Source organism: Cardiocondyla obscurior, linkage group LG15, assembly GCF_019399895.1.
Source record: "Cardiocondyla obscurior isolate alpha-2009 linkage group LG15, Cobs3.1, whole genome shotgun sequence".
Taxonomy (NCBI): Eukaryota; Metazoa; Arthropoda; class Insecta; order Hymenoptera; family Formicidae; genus Cardiocondyla; species Cardiocondyla obscurior.
Genome location: NC_091878.1, coordinates 1262435 through 1277033, shown reverse-complemented (window position 1 = coordinate 1277033; position 14599 = coordinate 1262435). Strand labels below are relative to the sequence as shown.

The window sequence follows — 14599 nt, the reverse complement described above, 5'->3', positions numbered from 1 at the left end:
AAAGGATGAGTGGAACTTCATCCGGGACTTATTCTTTTTACATCAATCGGTTGTATGTTTCGCGTAATGCGCTTTAAATATTATCGGCTCTAACTCTCGGGTTCTCGGCGAGGGTGGGTGCGTCAAATTTATAATTCCGGCGAGTAAGAGTGCCCGCGCCGAGGATGTGGAAGGAAGAAGGGGGAGGGAGGGGGGTGGGAACGGGAAAAGAAATCCGGCGGCTCATTGTGTCGGCAGGTAGCAAAAATGCTGGCGGGGTCGCTGCTTCCTCGAGCGTTTTCTCTCAGGAGTCGTCGGCCACTATATCGCCATACCCCTTCTCGGGTGCCTCCACCCTTCGGTCCGTCCGTAGCCGGCCACCCTCTTACGCTCGCGCTCGTTCTCCCGCACCACTCGTCCTGTCACCCGGTATTTATAATACGCTTTGTTTTCCCTCAGCTATTTGTCTTGGGCTCTCGGCTCCTTCGCTAACATTATTATCCCGCGTTTTATTTTTATTTAATTCCACCGTGTCGAGCCCTCCCTCCGTACGCGTGTCCGTTATTTATCCTTCAAGGAACTTAACGAGCGAATGTGTCACCGAATCTGGCCGGTTTTTTTTTTTTTTTTTTTTTTTTTTCTTATTTTTACGGTTACTTTACTCGACGTGCTAATTCTAATTCTCGCCGCGATCCAATGTCCTGTTGTGAAAAATCTTAGGAATCGCGCTCGGACTCAGATTACCATTCGATATTATAGGTTTCGCAAGAGTACGCGGCACGATGAATATTTCTTGCCAAGTTACACGTGTCATTGTGCATGAGTCACATCCTGCGCACGACCACGATAATCTCCGTTCGAAATCTAAATTACTTGATGATGCGCCAATATTCGCGTTTTAATACGTACAAGTCGTAGTAGCTATTTTTTGACGTCCGCTGATTTATTTATCCATCGCTTCTTATTAATTACAATTTTTTTTTTTTTAACGAAAGTATTTCTTTAATATGATAAACGTGAAACAAATCCGATAGGTTTCAAATTATCTGTAAGCTCGAGATAATTATACTTGAACGGATGACACACTTTGTTTGTCTAAGAATTATTAAACGCTCGCGAACTGTCACGCGCACGTGTGCAATCGACGGTCGTCTTCCTGATACCATCATATCGGCGCGATCGTTTGCAAAGTAACAAAAGCAACCGAAACCACTGACGTAAGCGTTTCCGTGAGCGTATGTACGCGACCGATGATCTCATGCGCGCATACACGCGTGTGCTTAACCGCGGCGCAGCTCCTTTTACGCCGCTCGTACACGTGGTTATACGCGCGAATTGCTACGGTATCGCGAGCGCGTCTACGTGACGACGACGCGGTACAGTACCTTGTTTGCCGCAATCACGTATGCATTTGTCAGCATCTCGAGAAATAATACGCAGCAATATATGTGTCACTGCCGCCAGAATAAACAACGACGTCCGCTAAACCCGCGGTGGTATAATGAATTTTCTTACGGCAATAATTTCTTGCCAACAATTAAAGTTGAGTAATTTTCCGTTTACGATATTTTTCGCCTTCCCCTCGTGAAGTTTGCATAATTGGCCCCACGAAATTTCGAGCTTACTCCGCCGCGCGAGTACTCCGCGCGTCTCAATATAGCCGAAATTTCCGGCGGAAGAACGTTGATTCTCTCACACCGCCCTCATAATCTCAGCCACGCCTGTAGTAATATGAATCGCGGCAAAAATCAGAACGGGGGTGGCTCTTAGAGCGTCCCCGCGGCAACCCCTGGGTTTTAAGATATGCAGAGCACAACGCACGCTTTCCTAGCGAGACTATTTTAATACGAATGAGGGTGGGAGGATCAGACGAAAGCGCGATGGTACGGCGGACGGCTCGGAAGATCTACTTCTTGATTACAGAACTTTTTACCTAATTACATAACATTGTTACCATTTACAAAGTCGCGTCGAGTCTGCGCCGGCTGACTACTAATTAGAATCCTCGATTAGCACCCGCGGCGACATCGTATTCCATTTCGATAAGTCTCGCGACATTTTGTCGGTTCTCATAATAAAAGGGTTGCGAAAGGGGCAGGGAGGTGGGGTGGAAGAGCGACTTTTTAACGTTGCTGCTGTGTTAGGAATAATACGTAATTAGATATCTTATGTTTGAAATATATATCTTTTTGCCGCGCGACGCCTGGATCAGTTCTCGCGAGATATTTTTGTAACAAATCTTTTAATTTGTGTCCTACCATCTAGACGGTTATTTTTACAAGAAAAGTGAGCTCGCAAACTATATATATATATGTGTGAGTGACATGACTGACGAACTTCTTTGAATGATAAAAATTTGAATCCCATTTTTCAGACGTTCCCAAATAATTAGATATACCGAATCGTGCCAGACTTAACGCGTCGGAATTCAAAGTATCAAAGGTTCAGAAAGAGTCGAATTTATCCCCAGGACTTACGGTTCTTATCGGAAAGATATAAGGGTCGTAGAGATAGTCATGCGCGAGGGACGAGCTCCCGACGATGCAGACATTAAGACGTCTGGTCCTCGACCTCCGGCTTTCCGCCCCGCGCCAACCCCTTTGGCGAGCGCGCGGCCCCCTTTAGACGACGGGAGGTTTACCCCGTCTTCATTGTCCTCTAATTCTCATCTGATCCTCACATTACGTAATTTTCTCTTTATTATTTTATAATTCCCGGGTTTCGAGCCCCGGGTCCGCGCTCATCCGACTCAGGTCCGCACGAACTCATCCCTCGCAACGCATACTAATGCACCCTGCATTTATTAATTATTCCGTGCTAGTTACCCCCGGCTTCTCGTCTCGCCGTCGCAATGATAGATTAAACCACCTAGATTCGGAAGCTCGCGATGCGAATCCCGCTCGTCACCGTGATGATACGTGCTCGGAAAGTTTTTCTTTCCGCAAATCGATAAAGGCTGGAGTACCCGCTCGCTTCGCTTTTTATCTCCGCATCGTAATTCTTGTTACGGACTACAGGTAATAATGATTAAGATTACGTTCGGCATTATTAATTGCATTTATCAAAATTATATATATACATATATTTTTTTTTTATTTTTAACTTGCACTTTTACTGTATTACATAAATATTTTAAAATTTACTACACACGTCGAAATTAGCTTTTAGAATTTACTATTAATGTAAGGGAACTACGCGAGGTTCGTCGATGCTGATAGTTAGGTGCCGCGGGGTGAATATCATTCACTGCGTTCGAATTCATACTAAAACGTGCCGCCTGAATAGAAATCAAGCGGCGATCGAGCGACTTTTGACGAGCTCCTAAAACCCAGTTCGCCGCCCGCGTACGTGATATTTGAAGATACAAGCGACTACCCCTGCAGGGAGCATCCCCCAAGATCTTTAACTCCGCGGTCCTGGAGGGCTCGGCATCCCACTTGGTATGCACGGAGAACAGCCATTCATCTCCCGATCTCCAGCATAGTCTCGACCTCCGGATATAAATTAACTTTTGTTTAGCATTCAATGCAAGGCGCCTTTTCCGACGCGCCGGTCCGATCCACCGCCGCGTAACCCCCGTGATTAGGCAACCACCTGACCAGCAATCCCCGCTGCAATTAATGTTGCTACCTGCTTCTCAGTTCGGCCAATTAAACGTTCGCGAATCCCGTAAAAAGAAATTGCTCGGATGCTAAAAAGGAATTTAATTCTCGAGGGTGCAATCGAAATCGACATGAAAATCTCTCTCGCTTCAACGTGTTTCGGCAGGATAAATAGGAGGATTAGAAAAAACTACCGCAACGCGCTAAACTGAATTAAATGAGCATCTACATTTCTCGAATTTATTATGCGAAGTTTTATCAGAAGAAGAATAGAAGTTTTAAACGTATTAAAAAATAAAAAATAAAAAAATAGTTAGGTAATATTTTACAATTTAATTTGCATTCTAAAATTGTATATTAAAATTAGAATTTTGAAACGATACTCCTGGAAAACTTTCTCGTGGCGTTCAAAATAAAGGTCTTTTTCTCTGTTCCTTCTCCCTTTAGGACTTGCTATCTTTAATATTCTATAGTACACCTCGGCAAAGGGTGTCCAATAATCATACATCCCCTTCAAGACTCGGTATCTTACCATCTCGGTATCTTTCTTCTCTCGTAACAGATATAATTATTAATATTTAATATCAAGGCGATTAAAAACTTAACTCGTAAAAATTTTATAATGTATTAAAAAATTTATTATTAGCTTTATACATATATACATACATTTTTTTTTTCATTATATTAAAATTACGTGACGTTTGTCGTAACGTTCTTAATTACAAAAAAAATTTGCTCGCTCACGAATTTCCATTGAATTTCGGAAAAGAACTTCTGTTGCGAATTTTGAGATAGAGGGCTATTTCTGCCATTGGTATATTCCACTTCCGTAAATTCGCGCTATTCTTAATCTTCGATTACGTCGAAAAGGAGATCTTCCTCGTGGTTCCTTCGACTTGCCTTCGCGGTGGAAGCCTGTTGATTCCGAGACCGCTAAATCCGGTGAATGGAAAACATCGTCTAGCCGGCGTTGAACTTTCTCGATACACAAGGCAACATAGCAACACAACACGGTAAAGCACAACAAGTGGGGGTGATGCTGGGGGTGGAAAGCCCGATAGATATACAGCCACCCGTGGCAGAGAGGCGCGCGTCGCCTGCGCCACGTGCTTTTCACCCCTCCTCGATGTTCCTCCACCTCTCCCCTTTCTCCGTCTGTCATCCTCTCTTTCGCTCGCTCTAAACAACCCCTCTACCTACTGATCGGCCGACCGTATACACCCCTGTCATTCCCCGCCTGTGGAAAACGCAGCCTCACCCGCGATACACCACGTGGCCGCTGCAACAGTTTCCACGCAGCACGTTGCGTGTACACCAACAACGCAACCAAAGTATAATCCCGATTCTGTGACAACTACCCTTCGTGCGTTACTCGATATCGTATACAAAATAACAATCTCCCTTTTTTCTTAACAAATACCGTAACTTCCACGTCGTAAAACACCGCAAAAATATGTTTCAAACCACTGCGTGGATATTCGGTGTCATCCATCCAGCGATTATTAATTCGCGGCAATACTATCGATTAAGAACGCATAAAAACGCGACCCGCGAATGCAACGTGAATAATGCGCTCCGGAAGAGCTCTCAGGCGCAGCGAAATGTTATACAGTAGCGGCAGAGTTTGGTTTTGCTCACCCCGGACTAACCCGAGGCAAACGGCGAGCAGGCGGGCGGGCAGGCGGTCGGAGCCAAGTTAGGTCTCTAACAACGTAACCGAAACGTGCAACCTTGTAAATAGATGTCTGGAACGTGCCAGAGAGCTCTCGCGCGTTACCTAGCTCCACTACATACTCGGGCAAGAAGGGTACAGCGTCGCGGGGGGGAGGAGGAGAGAGTTCGCGCAGAGCTGAGCGAGCCAGCCGGGCCCGTTGTTGTACCTCGTCGTATATACTCAGCTTCTTACGTGCACACGCATGCACGCCGGTAATTAGTGTCTTAATGAACCCGCGCCGCGGGTAAGGAGCTGCGCAAATAATTGCCAGCGTACGCGATCTCACCCGGCGCTCGAGCTTGCACGCTCTCCCTCGGCGCCGCCGGGTCTCGGATGCGGCGGAAGACGGTGCTCCGCGCCTCCCTCCCCGCCGTCAGAGGGGCGAGGGCACGAGTTTTTAAGTGTGATTGCGTGCGCGCGGAATAGCGGAGCATTAATTTAATGCGACTCCGCGTGCAAATGTGCGAACGCGCGCCGCCGATTCGTCGCGAGCGTCGCCGCGGCATTATGACGTTTTAATGCGACGAAATTGCAACACCCGTCAGCTGAGCGTGTGTACGCGTGTGTAATTACCCGGCGCACTTACTGCCGATCGCGTGCAAAGCGGATTATATCTCGAGTTACGAAATGTAATATGTTTACCGTTTCGTAGGCAAACAAATTTGCGTGCGCCGGCACGCGAAATAAGGAAGGCATTGAACATCGTGAATACGAAAAGAAAAAAAAAAAAAAGAAATGCACTCAATCACATTTATTAACTTATAAATTAAACTTTTCGTCAAGTGGAGCGGTTTTTCTTTCCGCCTCCAACTCGAGGTGTTTGTTAAAAGAGTTTCAAGTTTAGTTATCTCTAGGTATTCGTTATTAGAGTTGATGAAAATAGATTACGAGGGAATATCTATGAAAACTTTAACGCAATTAGAAACGAAAAAACTCGTATAAAAATTTTATCGAAATTAAATTAGTATCGACTATTAGTATGACTCATTACTATTTTTATTGTTATTCATCGAGCAGAAAAACACGCGGGACAAGAGAGATTTTTTTCTACAAATGCATATCTCTAAATAATAAATCAACGGCAGTTACGAGCTGCAGCTGAAACTTTGATTCGCCGAACGACAATGTTAACCACGGTAACGGTGCTTTCGGATCGTGATTAAGATTGATCCAATTTTAATCGACGTCGTAAACGACGTCTTAATAGCTTTTTCCGATGTTTGCGACTCGATTCGACAGCCACCGAGAATCTCTACGCGCAAAAGTTGATATTTTTAACGATACTTGGACTTCTTTCCAACGCGAAGGGATACAATGAAAAGGATATTTACTGATTTCACTGTGCATTAAATGCAGTCTTACGCAGGTCCGGCCGCTAATGCACCACCCTTATTCGACTTGAAACGACTTCATACTTTACGACGAACGATTTGAATTTTATATACTGCGATATTTGAATTATGATGCGGCATAAAATACGAACGTCTCAGCGTACGTTTGACCCGCGCGTTTTTTTTTTTTCCTGAGAATATCATCTCGATACGAGGCAACGCTTTTTTTTAACTTATTTATTTTAACGTTGTTTTGTATTATTTTATGGCAAATTGTACTTGTTGTTAATAACGTTATAAATTCTAAGACATATAGGCGATTCGTGGTTGCATAATTAAAAAATGTAAGAAATAAGCTAACTTCTTTGTCGGAAGGGAACATGAGAAATTACCTAAATTATTAAAAATGTAAGCGCGACTGTCAACGTCGCGCCTTCGATTGATCTTAGACATAAGCATTGTTAAAAATAAATTCCAGCGCGTGACTTACAATTCCTTCGCGCGTATATTGTATCATTTTTACGCGACAGGTCGCGATTTTTGTTCGCGAGCGGTGCTCGTTACAAGTGTCAAGTCTCGCAGATAAGAAATTTCGCCGATCCAGCAGAAACGTGTGTCGACCCTTTCATTTACCGTATATCTTCGCTTTATATTCTCGTGTACTCTACTAGCCACAGTACGTTCACAGTTTTAGAATTCGCGTTTTCTTTCTTCCCCGTTTATGACTTGAGCACTGGGATGCAAAAGATGAGATTAACGATTTAAAAAAAAAAAATGTAAAGCTTTATTTCTTTTTCTGCTTTCAAGATAAGTTTTCATGATGTTTCGTAACATAAAAGTGACCTACCGCTTGGTCCTCGCAAGTTTCTCAATATCGTACGTAAAACGGCGGATTGTTTAGTCGCCTAATTAATAGAAACGAACGCGTTAATAGCGAGCGCATACGGAGAGAGAGGCAGCCGGTTTCCCGTGAAATAATGTCGGCTACTTCCGCAGCCGCGGCGAGGTCTGATCAATACCCACGTCTTTCGTCCCTCGGTACGAGACGTGCACGTAGGAACATCCCGACGGTAGCTTCGCGTCGGAAGGAAGTGAAAAAAAAAAAGAACGAAAAAAAAAAAGAAGAAGGAGGAGGAAAGAAGAGACGCGGGGGAGGCGAGCGAAAGGAGACGACGGTAGGAGGGAAGAAAAGCCGAAGGATTCTGCGAGTCTGTGGTAATCGCACTTCGCCGAAGACTCTTGCTCCGTCTTTTTCCGCCTTCCTCCCTCCCCCCGTCCTTCCTCCCTTGAAACCGACGCCGGCCAGAGATGAGGCCGAGAGGGGAATCACGTGGCCGGGACACCGGCGAATATCGAGTGGGCGGATGGGCCAGGGGTAGAGATAGAGAGAGCACTGCGCGCGCACTTTTACGTGTGCATTCTCCTCTCCCAGCGAAGCTAGACACCGGCAACCCACGCTGATACTAGACGTCGAGCTCGGCGGGCATGCGTGCGATGGACGCGTACGTGCACCAAGCTGCACACACGTGCAACAAGCAAGCGTAGCGGTTTAGCTAGGATACAGGTCCAAGAGGAGACGAAGAGAGACCTTTGGCGGTGGAGCAGTGTTGATAGCGACGGTGGTGGTGGCGGTAAAGGTAGTAGTGGTAGCAGCGGTGGCGGTTGCGGCGGTGCGTCCTCGTCCTCCCTGCTGCGAGCGACAGCACGCCGGCGGTGGTGGACGGTAAGGGGTGGGAAGGGGGCAAGGAGAACTGTCGGCGGAGAGAATAGAGATCCTTGATCTCCTCCTAGGCGACGGAGGGTAGAAAGGGAGAGAGAGGGACCGAGTGAGGAACGCTGGATGAGAAAGTCGGAGGAGCGCACATGGCAATACGCGGAGGAGAAGGAGGAAGTAGAGAGAGGGACAACCGAGAGAGCGAGAGCGAGCGTGTAGGCGGATCGGAGAGAGGAATTCCACGGAGGCGTGTCTTCCCCGGCGCACCAGGTGCAAAGGTGCGCGAACGCGATATCGCCACGCCTTTTCCACGGGACCGACGGCGGTCCGCGACCGCACGATGTCGAGAGCGACGACGAAGATGACGATGAGGACGAGGACGAGGACGACGGCGACGTTGTCGGCGTATTATCGCCCCGTCCTTGTCCAGTCCGGCACGGAGGCGCCGCATCCGTCCTGCTTGAACGTCTCACTATGCCCGGAACAACTCGCGTCTCTTTCCACCCCTCCCGCGCGACACCACCATGGTACCGTCGCCGCATCGCGACCTCGCTTCCTCTCCGCTCCTGTCTTACCCCGTGCCACCCACCACCTAGCGGGGATACTATGTTAACGGACGGGTCGCGTCCGACCTACCACCGCCATCCCCACGTCCAGAATCCAGCTTCTGGTGTCAACGTCCCGGAGTTTCCACGGGTTTCTCTCCTGAATATGCACCTTCCACGCGCGCCGGGTCGCGGGGGACCCGGACCGGGAGGAAACGGAAGAGGACGGGGCACACCGGGTGGGACGGGCGATGCAACGAGATTCTTTCTATCTTTCCCGATGCTCGCGACTGGAATGCGGGATGACAGTATTCGCCATCACGTAGCGCGCCTGCCTCGGCGCACGGTAAACAGAAATGAGGGAGGTCGCAGACGTGATCGTGATTTTCTCTTCTGGAAAGTGCAACGGCAGATCGGGCGGTATCTGTTTGACGGGTGGTAGTCGATAAACTGCTTTCCGGGGAAAAGAATTTCGGGGGACGGGCAAGATCCTTCGGCTTTTCTGTGTCGCTCGCGCTTATAATTCGCCGATACCCTTCTTCGTGCATTTCTAACTTTATTTCGAAATCAAAGAGTAGCACTAAAATATTTGTCGCTTAAATGAATTTTATGTTCGCCGAATAGGCAAGCTTAAATATTCTCGCTTTAATTAATATTTAATTAGTTTGCAATAAATTCATATTGAGAAAGGATTATATATAAATCTAAATTTGGTCAAATTTGACGCTACCTTTATCGCTGACACCATAATTTGATATGTGCGGAATTCATTTATTTTAATTTACTTTATACGATAATTAAATTGTGATTGCAGAATTTGTCGCATAAATTTCCAAAAGTGGCGAACGCTAAGTAAAAAACGTGCGGCAATAGCCAGCTTTGTTGTGCACTGCGAAAAATTGCTTAATGATACAAGTAAAAATAATGAGCATCTTTCGGAGGAGAGACGTCAATATATTAACAATTTTGCATTTATACGAAATTAATTATATTAATTAATTCAGCATTACATTGTAGTAAAACAAAAACGTAGAATTAAATGTCATTGCCTTTTTTAATACTATCTTTAATTTAAATATTAACGCATATAGATGCGCAGAGATAAGATATTTTATTAGAGTTTTAATAATAGGTATTCATAGAAAATGTAATATATGATTGAAAGCCATATTTGGAACTGCAGATTTGAATAGCTCCAACAAATTTCATTTAAGAAAATATTAGAATCATTACTTATTTTGTTTCTACATTTTCTGTTACAGCAGTTTTCGTAATTATAAAATGTTTCAAAATGTTTTTTTTTATACCAACACTTTACTAATCATAAATTATAGTTATTAATTATCCTGACATATCATTTAGATTTTAAAATAGTCTTTTATTATTAACCAATGTAATGAAACATTTTACTCGAAGTTTTCGCAAAATGTACGCGCTATCAAAATTTTTATTAATCACCATGAAGATAAGGAATCGTGTATCTAACGATTTATTCTGTTCCGAAGTCAAATGGTAAGACTTGTTTAATTTTAAATTAAAATGTTGCACTATAGTTATTTATTATTAGCTCATATGTCTCACAGCTGGAATAGAAAATTAAAAGGTCTAACCAATTTATCGATCTGACAAGATTCTAAGCTGGCTTTTCACCGCAGCCGAATTACGGGAGACATTCGCCAATGTCTCTCATCCCCTGTAGTTTCCAATCGCGTCTGCCGACGGCAAGTTTGATCTCGGGGCTCCGCGCGATTCACGATGCATCGCGCTCCGTACGCGACATTTCGCATCCTCGTAATCGTCGGTCCTCCGCCGCAGTTATTGCGTTTCCCCCGTCGTTTTGCCCGGGATCCTTTAGCATCGGGTCGGCGATCTTCCGACGGTTCCTCTCCGCGTTCTCCTTCATGGCGAGAGCCACCCTCTTCTACTCATCCTGCTGCCTACCTTCCGCCCCCCGCTCCCTTTCTCTCGCGATTCCATTTCTGCGTTGTTGAACTATAACTCTCTCTAGGAAGGCAGTGGCAGCTATTACGCCAGCTCCTAAGCTATTACGGCATCTGGGAGCCTCGTTCGTGCTGCTCCGTAGAAACGACGGCAACCTAAGAGGGCACGAGAGAAGGAAAACCCGGAGAGGTGAAAGAGACGAAGAAGAGAGAGAGAGAAAGAGAGAGTGAGAGGGCCGGGTTAGGTGAAGTGATGTATTGAGATCCCATTGTATCCACGGAATCCCCTAAGATTGCCAAACGACGCCCTCTCCCACCACCCCCGTACCTCAGCCTCCATACATCCCCTCCCCCCGTTCCCTCACCCGCTTGCATAATACGTCACCGTAGAAGGCGAATCTCCGACCTACCTCGACGCCAGGCGGAAGGAGGCGTATATTTCTCCTCTGCATTTTTTTTTTTTTTTTTTTCCTTGTCCGCTTTCCTCCCCCTTTGCCGCCCTTCGTCCGCACGGACGCTCTTCTTAGATTTCTTCGCGGATGCATGCAGTATTTATATGGGGGAAGAGAAAATGGCTGACATGGAGTTAGGAGAATCCCGTCTTTCGAACTCCGAGCTTGCAGTTTTTATTTGCCGCGCGCAGCATCCGAGGACAGCGATGTTGAATATATATTACTCCTTTTTAATGTCGCCCAAGTTTGAAGAAGAATATTGAACGGTGGATTCCGTAGCTATCTGCTCAACGCATTTTTATATCACTTAGTGCGCTTAAGCGCATAGTTCACCCAAACGATGTATTTGAAAATACTTTAGGAAACCGTGTGCGGATATGACTTCTTTTACCCAACAGCTTTCATAATATTAACGAAATGATCGCGGCGCTGGTTTTCGATATTTTTCCCTTTGCTCCGTGTTGAGTTTTTTTTTCCTGCCCCTCGCTTACTCCTCCCAGTGCGATTAGAACACCGCGGAATATTCATGTAGCAACGGAAAGCGAAAAAATAACGTCACTGCCGTCAAAATGATCGGCTCTCTTCGTCGCTCCCGCTCTCTTTTCTTTTGCTCTTTCTCGTTGCTCCGGCCACTCTATACGATGCCTTTAATAATACGGCGCGGCCGCGTGCAGTATTGAGAATGGCATAATATCGGGTCGCTCTCTGATATTGCCAAGGTTCAACCGTGGTGGCGAACAGCGGAACGGCAAGGGGCGGGGAAAGGGCGCAGGGGACGAGGGCTCGGAGATGAGACGTAAAGCGCGAGACCGACAGATGCCGAGCGGGAGAAATTCAAATTTTTGCGCGGGTGCCTGGCAGCTCAGCAGCGGCGCCGTTCAATAACAACCTTTATTATTTTAACGACCTACGTCCGCGGTCTCCGCCACCTTTGTTAGGCGACCTCGTACGTACGAGGCTGAGAAGAGCCACCTTTGGCCGCGCGGGATCCCCGTGTCTTTCGATCAATGATGACGGTCGTGAGTGACCCGCGGGGTGATTACATATCTGTGTTTTCCGATCGAATCTCGAGTGAATTATTATTTTTTTTTTTTCTTTTTTCCCCCCTTTTTTTTTCTCCCCCAACCGCGAACGAGCTACTGATATCCGGTTATTTTATCGAATGCGCAAGATAAAGTTAAGCGCTGCCGGCGGAGCTAATGAAGGACACCGTTCTTTTTCACGGCGAGTACCCTCCCGATCGTACGGGGGCTCGGGTCATTTTCAATTCAAAATTTATGAAGATTTCCGCGTGCTCGAAGTCACGGATCAACGTTCTGTGTTATCGTACCAGCGACTACTTTTTAATTCCTTTCGTTACGCCGAGGGATTTTTGTACTTTTATGTTAATATCAAAATATATATTAAGACTTAAAAGATACGTTTCAAACGTGCGCGATTCATCTGTTTAGCTAGATCAGAAAAATTCTTATACATATATATTCCCCTCCTTTTTTTTTCTTTTTTTTTTTTACGGAAATGTCACCTATTTTTATTCTTTTTAAACGGATATATTTATTGCTGATTCAACGAAGGTATAAGAAACGAAGATAATATATTGTAGAACATTTCAACGGTGATCATCGTGTAACAGTCAAGTGCACATGGCAAAAATCCACGATATTTCCGATGCGCGTAGATCAATAAGACTCGTTTCTCCGTGTACAAGCAGAGGAAAAGAAACTAACATTTCCTGACCATATGCTACCGTAATTTAGTTAAAAATAAAGCTCTTTTTCTAGCGATTGTCATGCTAAACTTTGCGATCATTCTTTTTCTAGAAAACTGCGCGCTTTAACCCTTCTATAATATCATTATTGCTAGTTATGTATTTTTACTCTCGCTACAATAGTTATTCGATTTTTTTTTTTCTTTCTTTTTTTTTCTTCTGAAGTTCGATTCTGCATAAGCGTGTAATAATTGTAAGCGCGTCCGCAAAAACAAAAGTATTTGAACTTTTTTATTTTCATATTCGGTCGTCATTATTACACGAGTATTCTTGTATTAAGTGCGGGGCTTTTAATTGTCGGACGGCCAATCTACTGCTCGATGTACGCTGGAAGGCTGATATGGAGTCTGCTGCGCCGACGGCAGCTAGCGAACGTGACTTTAGAGTCGTGTGCGTCGAGTTTCACATGTGCCGCATGTATGTACCGCGCCGGCCGGTTTGCCGATGACTGATTTTCCCCCCGTTCTCTTATTCCCTGCCTCCGCCGCATAGGGTTACGTACACTAGCCGCTGTCGCCGCAGAAAGCGGCATATCTGCCTTTTGATGTACAAGCGAATACAAATATCGACGTCGCGGATGACCAGTAAATGCCATTTGCCCATCATCGTGACCACAACTCGACACACGGCGGGCGTTCGGGTTTGCATGCAGGTGAGATCAATATTTGGTAAATATTTGTGATGAATTGAATCAACGAGCTGATTGAAAAGCCTAAACGCGGAGTTATGAGTTATGAGCGCAGATTTCATTCGAAACGATCAAAACACCGTTCGAGGGACAATTGATCGGCATTGTAAAAAAAAATTTTAATTGACTGGCACATAAAATATTTACATATGTTGAATTTGGATTTTACTGAGAGAGTCAATAGCGGGGTGCATTATTAGTAAAGTAAATTATTAGTGTTAAACGCTTGATAAATTTGTTCATAAATCTACTCGATTATATATCTACTAAAAAATGTCTTTTTTCTTTAATAGGTATTTAATTAAACACGTATTGTAAGTTTTATGGCTATCGTTGCGGTTTAATGAACGAAAAGTTTTGTCGTATTTTCGCGAAACTTAGAAACAAAATAAAACTCGCGACAAAATTTTCCAGCAGGAATTTCTGTAGGGACATATTTCAGGACATTGGCGCCAAATGTTCGCTACATAAGGCGACTTCTGCAGAAAATGGGTGGAAAATAGCTTAAATTTAGGATATTTTTGCAATATTTTACAGCACTTGTAGAAGAATTTGAGTTTGAAAATTATTATTGTGTATTAATATCGATTTGCATTGTCACAGCTGATAATTCAAATGACGAGAAAATAAGTACAGAATTTATTTTAGTTCGGAATGCAGCCGTACACATATTCTATGTTACGATGCTGGTTATCTAATACTGCTCTAAAAATATGATTTTCTACGTCATCGAAGCTATAAGTCGTTTTAGTATATAGTCAAACGTTATTGTGACATTTATGATTTGCTACATGCACAATTTCAATTGATTTAAACTAATAGATCAGAAATATTTAATGCACAAGATTGTCAAGGTTTCTTTTTTT

The 14599-nt window shown here is 44.7% G+C and overlaps 1 protein-coding gene across 9 annotated transcripts in view; it reads left to right on the top strand.

Annotated features, from left to right (window-relative positions):
• The window catches only part of Foxp (forkhead box P), a 244442-nt gene that overhangs the window by 119337 nt on the left and 110506 nt on the right, over window positions 1–14599 (top strand). The gene's annotated exons all lie outside the window — the stretch shown is intronic.